Source organism: Pogona vitticeps, chromosome 1 (assembly GCF_051106095.1).
Source record: "Pogona vitticeps strain Pit_001003342236 chromosome 1, PviZW2.1, whole genome shotgun sequence".
NCBI classification, from domain to species: domain Eukaryota; kingdom Metazoa; phylum Chordata; class Lepidosauria; order Squamata; family Agamidae; genus Pogona; species Pogona vitticeps.
This window is the reverse complement of record NC_135783.1, coordinates 154,769,829-154,787,173: the sequence shown is the minus strand read 5'-3', so window position 1 is coordinate 154,787,173 and position 17,345 is coordinate 154,769,829. Positions and strand designations below refer to the sequence as shown.

The following is a 17,345-nucleotide window of genomic DNA, read 5'->3' as shown; positions in this document are numbered from 1 at the left end:
GGGGGGAAAAACCTATAACACCATTGGCCACTCATTCTAAATGCCCTCAGAATGCAGCACAAAAATGGAAGTATCTTTCATGGGGACATAAACCTTTTGTCAAAGTATTGAGAATTTTATAGGCCTGAACAGGTCCAGACTGTAACATTAATGAACTGCCATGATGTGTAAGTGCTGAGTCACAGTGACTAAGAAGAAAATGATGCAACATCTGTGGATGATGCAACAGCCATGTAAAGGAAGATGATGCAACACTTGAAGTGATTGGACAGAAGCATCAGTTCAACTGTATATAAGGGAACATTCAACTGCTCGATATGTTCACGCCATTATTCAGAGACGTCGCAACATGCCCTCTCTAAAATGAGGGGCTTAACGCTGTTTTTCTCTGCACCCCACTCGCAGGCAACGAACCCTGTATGCGTATTTTACTGTATTTATTTTGCGGCTCCTTCTGCTGTATGCCAATAAAGGTTTATTATTATTATTATTATTATAAGGGAACATTGTGAACATGAATGTATCTCCTTCTTTCTCTATGCTACTATCCTCTATGTACTTTGCCTCTATTTTTGCTGCCACGCCGAAGGGCTGCTACTTTGTATATTTGTATATATTTTTGTTAATACACGTGTCTTTTCGTAGGAGAGAGTGTGTGTGCGTTTTTCTTCAATCAGAGAACTCTGCACATTAAACAGCAAGAAGCTGACACCTTTAGGGGAAAAAAACAGGAGGAAAAATAATGGCACAGCGATTTCACTTTCTTCGCAAGGCTACAACCACAACAGGGAGTACAGCAGAAGACCTCTGTTTAAAAAGTCTGCAGTAGAAACAAGGTCCCTCAAAAAATCTGACTACTGGAAATCCCAAAAAAGGTGCTCTAGACTTTAATCAGAATACTTCTTTCTGAGGAAACTCCTGAAATGTTCTTTCTGTTAATCCCCTAGAAATAGAAAGCAGGATTATTTGCAGAATTTGCAGAAACAGTTCCAAATTTTCACCACCATTTTTAAATTGTACTCTTTGTTTTTGAGTGGGTGCCCCTGTACCACCACCTCGGCGGTGCCCTAAAATGGCACAAAGTGGAGGGAACTGTGGAGAAAGCAAAATGGTGGCTAGACTGCCAATACAGATGCTGCTGTGGTCTCTTCCAATGCCATTCTAGACAGATAGACAGATAAACAGATATTGATAAATGAAGTTCATAACTGTGCTACAACTACTGCTAATGATGAGCATCGTATTTGACAAACTGCTGGAGAACCTCTCCCTCCCCTGGAGAAATGTGTTGACAAACTGCTCCCCCAAATTCTCTTTCCACAAACAGAAGAGTTTTGAAAGTCCATTTGTGTGCATCTATAAAAGAAATTTATCTGCATTAAGAAATCAATGTCCAATGGCACTTGGAGAAAAATGGCTATTACGGGATTTTGTTGATTAACTAAAGTAGTTTAGGAGCTTGGAAAACTTGGTTTTTTGGATGACAGCTCCCAGAATCATATTGTATGTGAGTGAGATGGTTTATAATGTAAGAATAATAGCTTTCCCAACCTTGGAAGAGTTTAGTTCAAAGTACCAATGTGTTCTGTAGGCCATTCCGTAGATGAGCAACAAATAGTGAACAGAAAATGGCACATTTTAACGGGCTTCCTAACAATCTCATGAGTGTTGGTCCTACAGATATGAGAGCACATTTCTAGGTGAATACTACTTAGAACAAAAGTTGGCAGAAAGAAATCTTCGGATACAAGAAGTGACTTCCAGGCATTCTCTCATGTTTAAAGTCGCAATATGCAACATACAGGTATAAGGCATGCATATGAAACAACTCCTTTCTGATTCATACTGGAAATAAAAGGAATTGGTTAAAAGGAAGAGAAGCTTATGAATAAGAGAGAGAACACAACAAATAAAACAGGTTTTCTTCTTGCGGCTCCTTAAGTACCTGTTTTGACAATCCAAACTATGTCTTAAAAATAATGACTACACTCAAGAAAGAACACGTATTGGAATATGGGTAGAAATACCTATTTTCATATGTTATTATTGGTATGCCAGTGTAAAATTGCTGGCAAGAAACAGAAAACAGAACAAGTATTTTCAATGTGTATGTTCATGGTGGAAAATGGATACTTGGCAGAATCTCTTGAATAATTTGTTGTGTGTTAACTGGAAGGGAAGGGAAAAAAATCAGTTGCAGTAATCGAGATTTTGATAAGACTTGTTATGAACAGAGCTTAAGAGAAGAGTTCTCATAAATAACAGGAGAACGTATTTTACATTGATTATCCAACACAATTTATTCTTTCATTTGCCAACCTTGCAGGAAATAAAGTACCTTTCCAAGGTCCAAATAAAAGTTGCATTGTTTTCCATGTAAGAGAAATGGCAACAAGACCAACCAAAATCATCAGAGAAATACTAAATCTCCAAAATTTAAAATAATGTAATATTAAGACTACACCCAATGGAAATACCTTGTCACATGAAAGGTCACATTTTTTTCTCCGTTTCAAGAATCCAAATAGCACATTTTGGGTTCTACTGGCTGAAGTAATGCATATTTTGTCATCCTATAACAGGAGGAGGCAATGATAGAAAATCCAGGAGCCATTTTCCAGCCACTGTGAGCCACCACGGGCTATACTAACCCATTCAAATGAAACTGGAAGTGACCAGGGGGTTGAATGAGTGGAATGCAGTTTGCACAGCTAGTGCTACTCTTTTCCTGTCTACCTGTATGATCTTACTACTAATAATATTAAAGTATGTTTACTAAAAAGCCCTTTACTTGAGGCAAGACTAGTTGTACTAGCTTCTTTCTGTTTTTGTCATCATTGCTTAAAGTAGGCATTAGGCATCCTTCAGTCTCGAAAGACTATGGTAACATGCTCTGTATGGAGGACTTGGAACAGCATCTAGTGTGGCTGAGGAGGCCAATTCGAGAGTGACAATCCCTTCCACACTGAAGACAAATCCAATCTGTCCCCTGTCCAGCTCCCTGATTTTGCTGCTTTTGTGACTTCCTCTTTGCCTCGGCCTGCTGGACGAGGGTCTCTTCAAATTGGGAGAGGCCATGATGCAACGCCTCCCTCCAGGCTGAACGCTCAGATGTCAGGGTTTCCCATCTGTTGAAGTCCATTCCTAAGGCCTTCAGATCCCGCTTGCAGATATCCTTGTATTGCAGCAGTGTTCTCCCTCTGGGGCGATTTCCCTGCACTAATTCTCCACGCAGGAGATCCTTTGGAATCTGACTGTCAGCCATTCTCACGACAGAAGCCACTGTTCTAACAGCATAAGGTAATATGGGGTTTAGGCCACTAAATGCTTATGAGCCCTCAGATCAAAAACAGCAATCCTAATGCCATTGCTTTGGAAATAGCATAAACTCAAAATGTCTTGTTAAGTCAACATGCATTGCCGTGACCTGTTAAATTTGTGTCTAAAATATAAATGAGGGTTCTTGCTATAAACTTAATGATTGACAACCGCACGTTTCCTTACACTGCCAATCCTTGACAACTGAAAGAAGTGGAATACAAGTCCACAGGCACTGTTGAGCATACCCCTTCCTTTTCATGATCCAAAATGTTGTCAGTAACTTCTCAGATTTCTTTAGGTGTCAAAGGATATGGAACCCTGCAATAACCCTGCTTAAGCTACAACCACAAACAGAACAACAATATCCTTTTGAACGTAAGTGGATGGCTGGTGATGTAATTACCCTTTCCCTATATAGTATCTATTCGTTAATGGGTGTCATTTGTGCAGGGTTCCCCCCACACACACATTTTAGGATATTTTTTTAAATATATTTGTTAAGGAAACTAAAAATTAAGTAAGATTTGTTTTACCTTTAGGTTACCTGTTCTGATTACAATGAGTAACAGTGACAATTTTCTTTTAAATAGCTTGACATCTGGTTAAATGAACACATCTATAAGGATTAATATTTATGATTCCTACAACTTTTCAGAGTACAAAAAATTGTACTCTGATGGGCTAATTTCCTTTTCTGAGTTTTAAATTTTATTTTATACTAGACTTCAGACTAGACAGACCTTCAAACACTGGCAACCTTTTAAGTAGACAATTGCTCTCTATAAAGCGGGGCACATGGACAGCCTTGTCATGCCTAACTTGACCCAATGTTCTTCCATAGACAGAATTCAACTTGCAGGGACAGGTTTACAGAATTAAACACCTATATCCACAGCTGGGTTACTACTTCTGAAGGAAGGACTCAGGAAGTGTGTAGAAAAGCAGCCGTACAACATGCTCTACATGGGGATCTAAGCCAGGCTTATTCAGTAATGTGCAATACTGATTGACATTAAGCTCCAGAAAAGCATGAACACAGACAGAGATGCTTTTTAACTGATCCCACATGAAGTTAATTTTAAATGAAATTGTCAATTATTCTTTAAAGCCGTGAATTAAGATTTAATAGGTTAAATACTGTAGGTTTGTCACAGTTGCGAAAACTGAACTTTATGTCAGATTGTAGAGTACTCATATGACTTCAGGGCTGGCGCAGTAATATCAACTAATATGACACAGTAAATAGAAGAAATCCTTAGTACACATTATACTTATTTATTATGAAATGGATAATCAGCTATGAAAACATAATCCTCAAATTTCCTTATGTTAGTATAAAAATGTAATGATAATTGTAAATAATACTATGATCTGCTCTTCATGTATGAATTCTGCAATTGCATCCTCTCTGCAGTAATTGGTGTATTTTTAACAACTTGCTGAGTACACACGTTAGCTAAGAGGGCTCACGTCTCAAGCTTTTATCAGATACTGCTTGCCTCCCCAAAGCTTCAGATTGTTGTACTTCTTAAACTCACCCTCCAGGGCTCTTATTTGAAGGTTTTGCTGTATATTTGCAATCATGCAGAACTGCAGAGCATCAGGTAGATTTCAAAAAGCTCAGCTGGGAAAGATCATACTCATTTATTTTAAAAAGCCAATTTAGGTTAAAGGATATATTTTGTTGTTGAGCTGTATGCTGACTTCTTTTTAAAAAATGATGAAGAGCTTCAAAAATAAACCAAGATCATTAGCGCTAATGAAGGGGCAATATCAACTTCTTTTCCTGTCCTTAATAGCTTGTGCACATGTGTGTGCTGACACACACACACACAGACATATACATAATCTATGTGATGGAAGCTTTAAATTAAATGCTACATCCTGACATTTTCCACCGTATATTTTTACATTGGTCTCTAGTACCTAATGCCACAAGAATCAGCCATTACTGCTTTAAATACAGCATCTGCTCACTTACAGTTCAACTTCCATTTCACTTACAGTGAACAGACATTCATTTCTATTTCAGTGGATATATGCTTTCTTAAATGAACTTTCCATGTTCAGGTTTAGTGAATGATTGAATAGTGAATCACTTTGGCAATGAGGCTGAGCCAAGAGGCAGCTCCTCCCCAATACCCCAAGGGTGGACCAGACAGGAAATTGCTGATGGTAAGTGTCTAGTCAGGATACCCACTTCTTCCCTGGCAGCCCAAACTGTATGTCAAGACAGGGACCATGAGACCAGGAATCACCAGAATACGTCCCCCCTTTCCAGGTGCAAGTGGAAGAAGGGGCTCACAGGTGAGTAGAGACCTGGGATACACAGGGACAATGAGTAATTCCAGCTGGGGTTTGATATCCAACCTTTAAAATAGACTTCAGGTCTTAAACATTAATAAGTCTGAATTTTAGAAAGTTAATGTAATGCCTTACAAAAGAAACAGTCTACTGTACAGTCAGATACACACACCCCCGTTTGCAATAATTGTTCTGCCTCCAATGTCTAGATATTTTTTAAATTAAAATAATACAATGCCTAAAGTCTTTAGGATGTTTCCTAGCTTGCCCCATACAGGCAGAAAGGCACTGCTCATTCATATAATGTGCCAGCCTGGATCCTCCTAATTCCCCCTTTCTATTGCAGCGCCCCATGCTCATTCCTCAAACTGTTCTCGGGGGTGTGTGTGTGTGTGTGTGTGTGTGTGTGTGTGTGTGTGTGTGTGTGTGTGTGTGTGTGTGTGTGTGTGTGTGTGTGTGTGTGTGTGTGTGTGTGTGTGTGTGTGTGTGTGTGTGTGTGTGTGTGTGTGTGTTCTGTGACCTCAAAGTGCCTTAACAGCAACAAAGGCCTGTAGTGAGACAAAAAGGCGGTAAAAAAATCCATTACTTCAGCAAAAATCCATTCATGCTTTTTTTTTGCATTTCAATGCTTCCTGCTTTCTTATTTGAAGAGTTATAGGACATGTCTGTCTGACTGTCTACTGCAGGCATAATCAAAACCTAAATTAAGTGACTTGCATTTTGTCAAATAAATTATGCTGCCCAAAAAGCCTGCTGAAATAGGAAGGCCCTAACTTCTTCCTTAAGAGGGGAAATGGACCAGGATCATCTGCTCTGTCTTTTTGGTCAAAAAGGCCCTTCTGTGAATGGAAGGACTCCCCTGTTTGTGTCAGGTCAACTCTGAATCCAATGCAATGTGTTTTACAATCCTCATGTTCTGCAGAGCCAAAGGGAATTGCAGATTTACTGCTGTGGGTACTAATTGAGAAGAATGAAATTAACCACAGAAGTTTACATTTAACCAAGTGGCTAACAAATGTTATGAAACACAGGCATTTTGGAATGAATGCTCAGATCCAAATACTGTAGTAGCTTCAATTAGGAGCTACTTCCACTATGCTTAATAATTGGGTATTGTCTGCGAATGAAGCCACCCTGGAACTTAGAATTTCAGTGGCTATGTGGTTGGACAACAGCTCTATTTAAAAGTTAATTTTTCTCTGTTGATGAAAAACACACAACCTGAAGTAGTGATCCTCCACTGTCCATGGATACAGTTTATCTGAGTAGGACCAATGATGTCCCAGGGTTCTAACCACATGGAGAACCTCTACAAATAACAGAGGATTTCCTCTTCAGACTTGCAGATCTCCATGGATAGGGCAGCAACAGATTTGAAACTAACTACTGGTGGTCTTTAAGCTCATTATTAAGTGCAATTATAGCTCTGGGATAAAAACTATTCAGAAAACGTGTGGTCCGAGTCTTAATTGTTCTATATCTTCTGCCAGACAGCAACAGTTCAAAAAAGTTGTAAGCAAGATGGGAAGAGTCTCTCAGGATGTTGTGTGACTTCCTCAGATAGCGGGGTGTGAAGATGTCATCCAGCGCTGCTAGCTGGAGCCCAATGATTTTAATGGTTAGCTGTAGAGCTTTTTTGTCCACTATAGAGCTACTCCCAAACCATGCCAGAATGCATGTGCCAGGATTAGGGCTATTGTCTCATCATAACCTTTCAAGGTCGAAACTGCAAGGTGACTCCAAGAGTAGATGATACCCAATGATTGAGGACAGTGAAACTTCAAATAGAAGTGTATGATGCCCCCTTGCTTTGTGTGATAAAGCTTAGCTCTTGGGTTTTTCCAGATATTTTGAATGAGGACTTAGCATGTCAGCTTTGGATTTTGATCCAGCTAAAACAACATCGGTAAATCTTATCTCAAACAAATCCTGAAGAGCTCTGAAAATGGATGATGGGCAACAAAATGTCAGATAAGATTCAGGGAGGACAAAAATCTTGCCCTTTCTGAAACAAATTAAGACAAAATAAATCCTAGCTTTCACATACAAGCTGATGTTTGAACTGGATGTGGCTCACCCAGGTAAGAGATCCTGGGATAGGCAAGAGTGAAAAATGTGTTTCAGGTCCTTTTTCTATTAGTTTTACACCAAATCTGAAACATTTGAATGCTAGAAATTTGCCTCTCCAGTGGCAATGACATTAAACACATGTACTCAGAACTGCTGGATTGCTCAGTGGTTTAGGTATGGGAATTCAGTTTCCCACTGTGCCTTCTTAACAGGGGCTGGAACATAGGTCCTTTCTAGTTTTGAGTTCTCATATGATGATGATACCATATCTACCGTATTTTTCGCTCCATAAAACGCACCTCTCCATAAGACGCACCAAATTTTTAGGAGAAGAAAACAGGAAAAAAATAATCTGTTTTCTTCTCCTAAAAATTGGTGAGCCTTATGGAGAGGTCCGTCTTATGGAACACACCCTAGGACCCTTTGGAGGCTCACCCAGCCCCCCCCCCGGAGGCCAGAGGGGGTGAAATCGCCACCTTTTGGGACTCTTCTGAAGCTTCCCAAGCCCCAAAAGAGTCCCACAAGATGGCGATTTGGCCCCCTCTGACCCCTGGGGGGGCACAGTGAGTCTCTAAAGGGTCCTGGGGATGTGCTCCAGGACCCTTTAGAGACTCACCCTCCCCCCCCCGGAGGCCAGAGGGGGCGAAATCGCCACCTTTTGGGACTCTTCTGAAGATTCCCAAGCCTCAGAAGGGTCCCAGAAGCTGGTGATTTCACCCACGCTGGCCCCGTAGCGGTGGGGGGAGCAGAGTAAGGGTCTGAGTGAGCCTTCCCGGACCCTTGCGATGCTCCCCCCACCTGGAAGCTGGCGATTTCGCCCGCACTGGCCCCGTGGGGGGTGGGGAAGCGGATCAAGGGTCCTGGAAGGCTCACTCAGACCTTTGCGATGCTCCCCCCCATGGGGCCAGCAGGGGCGAAATCGCCACCTTTGCTCCATAAGATGCACAGACTTCCCCCCCACACACATTTGGGGGGGAAGTGTGTCTTATGGAGCAAAAAATACGGGATATGGCAATAATTTCTTATATGTAAATTCAGACCTAATTACGGGAGTTATGGCACGCTACATACTTCTACTGTAAATTAAGTCCCAATGGCCAAATCCTGTTGCTTAATTTTGTAAATTGCACTAGAGTTGTTGTTTAGTCGTTAAGTCGTGTCCGACTCTTTGTAACCCTATGGACCAGCGCACGCCAGGCCCTCCTATCTTCCACTGCCTCCCAGAGTTGGGACAAATTCATGCTGGTAGATTTGTGACACTGTCCAACCATCTCATCCTCTGTCGTCCCCTTCTCCTCTTGCTTCACACTTTCCCAACATCACAGTCTTTTCCAGGGAGTCTTCTTGCACTAGAGTAGGCCTGTTTAATTAATAAAGATTTGGTGAGTCAGTTGCTCTGTATGTTCCATTGATTCAAGTAGGCCTACTCTCACTGAAACCTACTTTAGCATTGTAAGTAGGCCTATTTGAATCAATGGAACCTATGGAAAAGTTGGCTTACAAAATCTCCATTGCTTCAATGGGCCTAAAGGTAAAGGTAAAGGGTCCCCTTGACATTTAGTCCAGTTGTGTCCAACTCTAGGGCACGGTGCTCATCCCCGTTTCGAAGCTGTAGAGCCAGCATTTGTCCGTAGACAGTTTCCGTGGTCACATGGCCAGCGCGACTAGACACGGAATTCTGTTACCTTCCCACCAAGGTGGTACCTATTTATCTACTTGCATTTTTACATGCTTTTGAACTTCTAGGTTGGCAGGAGCTGGGACAAGCAACGGGAGCTCACTCCATCACATGGATTTGATGTTAAGGTTGCTGGTCTTCTGACCTTGCAGCATAGAGGCTTCTGTGGTTTAACCTGCAGCACCACCACGTCCCTAGTGCAATTTACAATGCTAAGCCACAGGTTTTTGCCAGTGAGTGTAGGACTTACTTCAGGTGAATGTATACAGAACTGCTATCACTATATAGTTGTCAGTATAGTTTGTCAGTACTGGATTGTGTGTGTTCTGTATTCTGTGCCACAAGTTGGAAGTGGCTTATAGTGACCCTAACAAGGCTTTCAGGGTAAGTGAGGTATCTAAGGAGTGGTTTTTCCAGTTCCGCTCTCTCAGTGAATTTCCGTGGCTAAGTGAGGATTCAAACCCTCTTTTCCAGAGTCCTAGTCTGTCACTCTATCCCACTACACCAGAGGTTCTTGGATTTGAACTCCCAGAAATCCTGGGCAGCAGAGGTGGTGGTGAAGGCTTCTGTGAGTCGTAGTCAAAGAACATCTGGAGGCCAAAGGTCAGGGACCACTGCACTACACCAGATGAATTCATAGCAAATATACTGGGAGATGAAAATACCACAAATCCTTTTCCATTCCCCTATGTTCAGCTTGGAAATTGATAGCCTTTTTCATTTTTGCTTCTTCTTCTTCTTTTTCCCCAGACCTAGAGCAGCTTTTAAAAGATGAAAAAGGTAATATGTGTACTGTTTTCTTAATGAATCCTGGCTGGCACCCTCTACATCCAGCATATGTCCAATTTGAGTAATTCTAGGTATGCTTACAATTTACATTATGAAATCTTTTGTATGCCTTTCACAATAAGCATAATCCTCCTTCAGTTACAAAGTGCTCACTGCTATTTCAAAAAGCACACCTGGTTGCTTATCAAGCAACTACCACTCTGCAGGGTACACTAGTGATTACCACAAGCTGAAAGAGCAAGGAACGCTTTGGAGAAAAGAGGTTGCTCAGAAGACTTTATGAAATTAGTAAGCTACTAAGCTACCCAGAACACCTGCTTATTAAGGGTGTTTTTTGATGATGACAGAAAAATAGCTTGTATATTCCTGAGAGGTACACACATGTGATTATGTTCCAAGACTAGACAATCTCCATATAGGCACAAATAGGAAAAAATCCTTCCTCACTCGCATGTCTTAAGATGCCTGATGATTCATCTTGTGCAGTCTTATACCGTGTTTCCCCAAAAATAAGACAGGGTCTTATATTAATCTTTGCACCAAAAAACACACTGGGGCTTATTTTCAAAGGATGTTTATTTTTTTCATGTACAGCAACCTACATTTATTCAAATACAGTCATGTCATGTTCTTCTGGTTGCTGCACAGTGGTGGAGGGCGGGGTTTCACTTAACAGGGCCTTATTTGGGGGGTAGGGCTTATGTTACATTCATCCTGAAAAATCATACTAGGCCTTATTTTCAGGGTAGGGCTTATTTTCGGGAAAATGGTATATGTCCAAAATGGAAATGAATTCAATGGAAATCAGAGAGGCTTTTCTCCCAGGTAAACTAGTACATTGTAGCCCTGAATGTAATTTTTTTCCAACTTGATTCAGATTTAACTAGCACCATTTGCCTTTGTTTATATTCATAGTGTATTTTTAGACAGTTTCTTCGCTGATTCAAGGCTAGCTACAATCCTATAAAAGTTTGTAATTTTATTGGATGTTAATTTAAATTTACAAGCATCAAGGCTAAGATATGATGAAGAAATATAATATGGCTGTTGAAAGTTAACGAAATAAAGGTTTTTTAAGTGCCCCTACACAAAAAAACCCATGTAGGTTCCTTAACGCTGTGGTCCCCAACCCTGGGCCTCCAGATGTTCTTGGACTACGACTCCCAGAAGCCTTCATCACTACCTCTGCTGGCCAGGATTTCTGGGAGTTGATGTCCAAGAACATCTGGAGGCCCAAGGTTGGGGACCACTGCCTTAACGTATCTTAGCACCATCTTATCTCTCTTACGTAAAGTTAACCTGTGGTTGTTACATTATCCATCCAGCAGTATCTTCATTACATGAAATACAGTACTTCTGTTGCAAGCTCAGGTAAGCATGCCAAATGCAACAAACCATTTCTTTCAGAAACTTTATTTCATTCTCACTGAGAAGATTTTCTGATTTGTAGTGTTTGAACTTCGTTGGTGCTATACTCCCAACACCACGGGAGCACAGAAGGAAATCATGGAGGAGCATAACTCCAGAGCATGTTACTTCACAACAGAAGATCTGTAGGAACAACAGGGAATTTGATGGTCTCTTCTGGTTCTGGCAAGTGAATGAGGCAATAAGGAGATGTTGTCCTAAACACATGGCCTGTGAACAGGAGCATGAAAATGGAGCATCTTTTGGCTTAGCCCTTACAGCCCTGTTGTCACTTTTGGTGGCTCCTCCCCTCCCACCTACCTTGCAGTCATAGAAACTTTAAAGGCTGTAGCTCATGGATACGCACATACTCTGCGTATGATAATTACACTGATGGTGAGAGTTGAGAAATTTCTGAAAGGCAGTTACTAGGTAGCAGCAGTAGCGGAAGACAACACCAGCAGATAATTTATTTTGTTAGTACTGGGCAAGTAACTACCTGTAGAGTACTTCTGAATATTTGCCACACGGAAAACACCATGATGTGAAAATCAAAAGTTTTGGAAGATGAGGCTCTCAGGTTGGAAGGCACTCGATAAGCCAGAGGGAAGAGCAAGGTACAAATAGCATCATTGCTAATGAAGCAACTGGATCAAAGCAGTTGCCAAGGTGCCTAGAGGCAAATGAAAAGTTCAGTGGTGCACAGCACATGTAACTGGAGTACAGATATGAATCAAGGTAAACATGAAACTGTAAAGCAAGAAATAGAATTTCTGAACACTGCAATACTTGGTGTGACCAAACTAAACTCTGAAGAAATAGTGTCTCTAACAGTCAGGTGAGATGCAGTGCAAGCAGTTAGGGACAACTATATAATACAAAGTCTGACTAAATAACATCAGTCATTCTTTGTGGAAAACCTATCAACCTATCACCATTCAAGTCCATACTCTAGCTGCAGATGCTGAAGAAGAAGAAACTGAAAGCTTTCATGTAAGTGTCCAAGAGGAAACTGATCACAACCTAAAACAAGATTTACTGTTTATTATTAGTGGCTGGAATGCCAAAGGAGAAAATAAAGCAGAACCAACCATTGTTAGAAAACTTGACATAGATCTAAGAAATGAAGCAGCAAAATGATTCATAGAATTATGTGAAGCTAACAATTTGTTGATTGTAAATACATGATCCAGACAACTGAATTACTGTAGAAAAAGAAAAAGCAGGAACAGTTTAAATAATAAAGTACCCAAAGACTGAATAACAAAGGATGTTTAAATAACAAAGAAAAGATTGATTGATTGGTTGGTTGATTGATTGATTGGTTGGTTGAGTGATCGATCGATTGATTGCAACAGAGAAGAAACCTGAGGAAGAGGTTTATAACTGAAGGTCTCCTCTGCCAAACATCTCTGGAAATATTTTCAATAAACACTACCCTCACTGAGGTACACAGACCATTTAGTGGTTTGGTGCTGAAATCCAGACACAAGCCACAACTTTTAAAAAAAAAACAGGAAGCACTAGGGCACAGAAGGAGAAGACAACGAAGAAGAGCTTAAGTCTATGTGCAGCCTGGGGCTGCATTTTGTCCACCTCTGGTGCAGACTATGCAGAACTAAATGGGCTAATTCTCAGAGTTATTTATAAGGCAAGTTTCCTATCATTCCTCTTCTCCAAATCTGGGCAGACTATGGAACTAATTATTAGGCACCCTTATTTGCATATTATCCAGATTTGGACAATGTGCAAATCAACATGATTTTTTTCTATACTATGCAAATTAAGAACAGTTGTCCCTTTGTTTTTATACCATAATTATTGCAACTTTGGCATCATTTAGACAGCAACCGCTAATTTGAGGGAGTCAGTATAGTGCACCGGTTCTTAACCTTTGTTACTCAGATGTTTTTGGACTGCAACTCCCAGAAGCCTTCACCATCAGCTCTGCTGGCTGAGATTTCTGGGAGTTGCAGTTCAAAAACACCTGAGTAACAAAGGTTAAGAACCACTGGTATAGTGTATTCTAGAGATGGGTACAAATCAGAAAAATTGTGATTCATTTTGATTTGTTATTTGTCACGATTGACAAATCATGAATTATGAATTTTCCTGACACACTGAGAAAGTGATTCATGAATTCATTTTTTACTTTAAAACCCTATAAAAGGGGGGGGGGGCAAAGCACCTAGAGACACCAAGTTCACTGTTTTGTTTCACTGCTGCAGGCAGAAGTGTAGTGGAGAATGTGACTGAAAATTCATTTTCTGGCCTATTCTATCCAGAATCCTTCAACCAAAATAATTTCTGATCATGTTGCCTGGAGGATACTGAAAGTTTTGGTCCAAGAAAGTAGCTTTGGCACCAGTAACCCTTAAAGATTTCTGACAGTTTCGACCATTCATGCTTGCACCATGACTTTTATCTAGCAGCACCAGCAGTGATGGTGTGGTAGTGAAAGTTTGGGAAGGGAACAAAAATTAGTTCATTGGAATTTTAATACAAACTGAGTAAACTCACACTTCCCAAACGACTGAACCAGAATGCAATTCACTATGGGTTTTTCTTCTTCTTCTAGTTCTCTGAGTTTAGCAATGACTGCGTTCTTAAGTTGAAACGTTCTTAAGTCGAAGCACCATTTCCCCTAGGAAAACACTGAAAACCATTTAATTCTTATCTGCTGTTTTTTGTTCTTAAATCGAGGTGCTGTTCTTAAATCGAAGCATTAGTTCCCATAGGAACTAATGCAAAGCCGGTTAATCTGTATTTACCACTAGGGGGTGCATTTTTTCTTCTTTTGACCTAAGGTGAACTTAGGTCAAAAAAAGGGCAGGAAAGGTTTTTTTCTTTCTTTCTCTCTCTCTCTCTCTCTCTCTCTCTCTCTCTGTTCTTATGTCGAGGCTCTGTTCTCAAGTCAAAGGAATTTTTGCCAACAGAGCCGTTCTTAACTCGACTCATTCTTATGTAGGGACGTTCTCAAGTCAAAGTACCACTGTACCATTCTCTACTACAAAAATGCATAGCTAGGAAAAGCAACATACAGAAATGCATATAGTAGGGGAAATGTGCGTGCAAAAATACACATACAGTACATGTAAGGGGAAAGTATATAAAGAAATATAAATAAATTTTGTATGTATCAATGCATGCATGAAAATTGGGTGCATAATCAAGAGACAGAACTGTAAACTGAAGAAATAATTAAATTGTGCTTGAAAAAGATGTGACTTGTTACAGAAGTGAAACAGTTAAATTTATCCATCGCCAGAACCTACAAGACCCAACACAGAGGTTTTCGGATTAAAGATGCAATCTAGCTGCCAAACAATCATTAATGAAAAGCCATTTGGAAAGGTGTGGTTGCAAGAGCAGGGGAATGGTTCAGCACTCTCCACCCAACCACTCTTTCAACCACATCTAAGCACTTAACATATATATATATATATATAGCATGCTGGCTGGGGATTCTGGGAGTTATGTCAACAATAGTAACTCTTCCCAGGCAAGCAACTCCTTTATAGGAATTTGACATGAGGCGAGCTGGGTTGTGGGACCTTCAAATCTCATTTAGAGGGAGAGAACAAGGCATTTCCTATCTAAATAATTAATGTGAATAGAAATGTGTTTCCTCAAACAGCTTTCCAAACTACAAAGAGACCAATAATATACATACTCTTATTAAGTGTACCTAATCCAATTAATTGCAATCAGGTACCTGAAGGAAAAAATAGCAGTTTGTTCTAATTTCCTGTCATAAAGATAATTAGGCACAACAAACTCCCCAAGGTAATTAACAGTAACTCTGCTGAAACATGTGCCAAATTAAAAACACACATACCCCACAAGTTATTTGATAGAGTGTCCATTTTAAAATTACTCTGTTACTCACAACACTTTAAAGTTATGAAATATATTGATCCATAATTTTAAGCTTGTAGAAGATCTCCTGAGATACTGTTCTGACCTTTGTATTAGCAGCCACAGACTTATTTAATAAAGTAGATTCACATGGCCAGTTTTATAAGAACCATCTCCAGAGAGATGCCAACATGGTTCAAGAAATTAACAGGATTCCATGTGAAATGTCATCAACTGAAACCACCTCAATTACCTGATTTACTTATATATCTTTAGGCAAACACCCAATCTGATAGTTGCTGGTTGTTAGCGACTTTTGAACTTTGTTTTGTTGTTAACTGGGAGTTAAAAATGATAAAATACAAAATAAAGTTAAACTTAACAGAGGCATCCTAGAAATAAAGCACATATGGAAACCAATGATAATCACCATCCAGCCCTCTTAGTACCTATAGGAACTGTCTGGAAAATTTTGTGTTGTATAAGTGTCAGCAAAAGTAATATGCCATGGGCAAGTACAAGAATATGAGAAATATTTTTTCAGATTTGCCCCACAACTAGTAAATCCCCCTTTTTTAAAAAGGAGAGGTCATTAGCGTAGCTTTCTCCAACCTGATACCCAACAGATGTTATGGTTTACAACTGTTCGCCTGAGCAAGTAGGAGAACAAATAACCAGTAACCAACATGATCTTTCTCTTGATAAAATAGAGAATAGAGCTTACAGGGCACCTAATGGAGGTTTTTGTAACTGATAAAACACAGCTCATGAGCTAACAGGCCGCTTCTGAACATTTTGCCATTCCCCTTTCTCTGGCCATCAAGAGACCACCAGCAGTGGCAATGCACACGGATTGAAGCAAAAGGGCTTCCAAAGCACGAATCCTGCAGTTTCTTCCAACTAGGCATCAGATCCAGTAATGTTCCATTCTAAACTTTCCCACTAAATCCAACAGTGAACAGTTCACAATACTCTAGATTTTTGTATGCACTTGCACAAGTGTGTGATTACAATGGTGCCTTGACTTAATCCGCCCCAGAAGATGTTCGTAAGTCAAAACGTTCATAAGTCAAATCAGCATTTCCCATAGGAATGCATTGAAACCCGATTAATCCGTTCCGGCTGTTTTTTGTTCTTATGTCAAGGTACGGTTTGTAAGTCGTAGTATTAGTTCCCATAGGAACTCACACATGCTAAACCCACATATTTTACAAGACATTTTAAACCAAGCAACCAAAATACTAAAATGCATTTTAGAGGCCAACAGCCAGACAGACCTTTGCAAACAGTTTTCTAAAACCAACAGCCAGCACAGAAACATAATCCCCCACCTAGCCAGCTAGCCCAACCCCAAGCTGCAAAATCCCTGTACAGTAAATGCAGTGTACTCACTCAAAACAGGCAGTCTCTGTTTTAAAAAAGAAAGTCAAAACTCCAAAAAAAAGCAAAAACAAAAATACAGTCCGTACAGTACAGTACTAGCCAGTAGGCAGTCTGAAGTCTCTCTCCGAATCCACACGCTCTTAACCGCTGGGGCGAGAGAGGTATCAGACAAGCAGTCTCTTCACTGGCCAACGGCTAACTGAAATTTCAAATTTCCCACCTTACTTGCATCTTTTTTTGTTCATAAGTCAAAGCTCTGGTCGCATGTCAAAGCAATATTTTGCGAACAGAGCTGTTCGTAACTCAAAATATTTATAGGTTGGGACATTCGTAAGTCAAGGCACCACTGCATTGGATACCAGCCTCATTTTCATCCAGGGAAATAGCTGAATTATGTTTTGCTTTTCCCACAATTGATCTTTTTCATTCTTGTAAATACCAATAGAAGAGGTTACTTAGCAAGGAAGCCACCTAAGAAATCACTGGGTAGGGAGGACAGACATATAGCCATCCCGAAAAAGTATATAATTAATAT

At 40.2% G+C, this 17,345-nt stretch overlaps 1 protein-coding gene across 3 annotated transcripts in view; it reads right to left on the bottom strand.

Moving 5' to 3' along the window:
* Positions 1-17,345, bottom strand: part of MACROD2 (mono-ADP ribosylhydrolase 2) — a 1,236,456-nt gene that overhangs the window by 360,527 nt on the left and 858,584 nt on the right. The gene's annotated exons all lie outside the window — the stretch shown is intronic.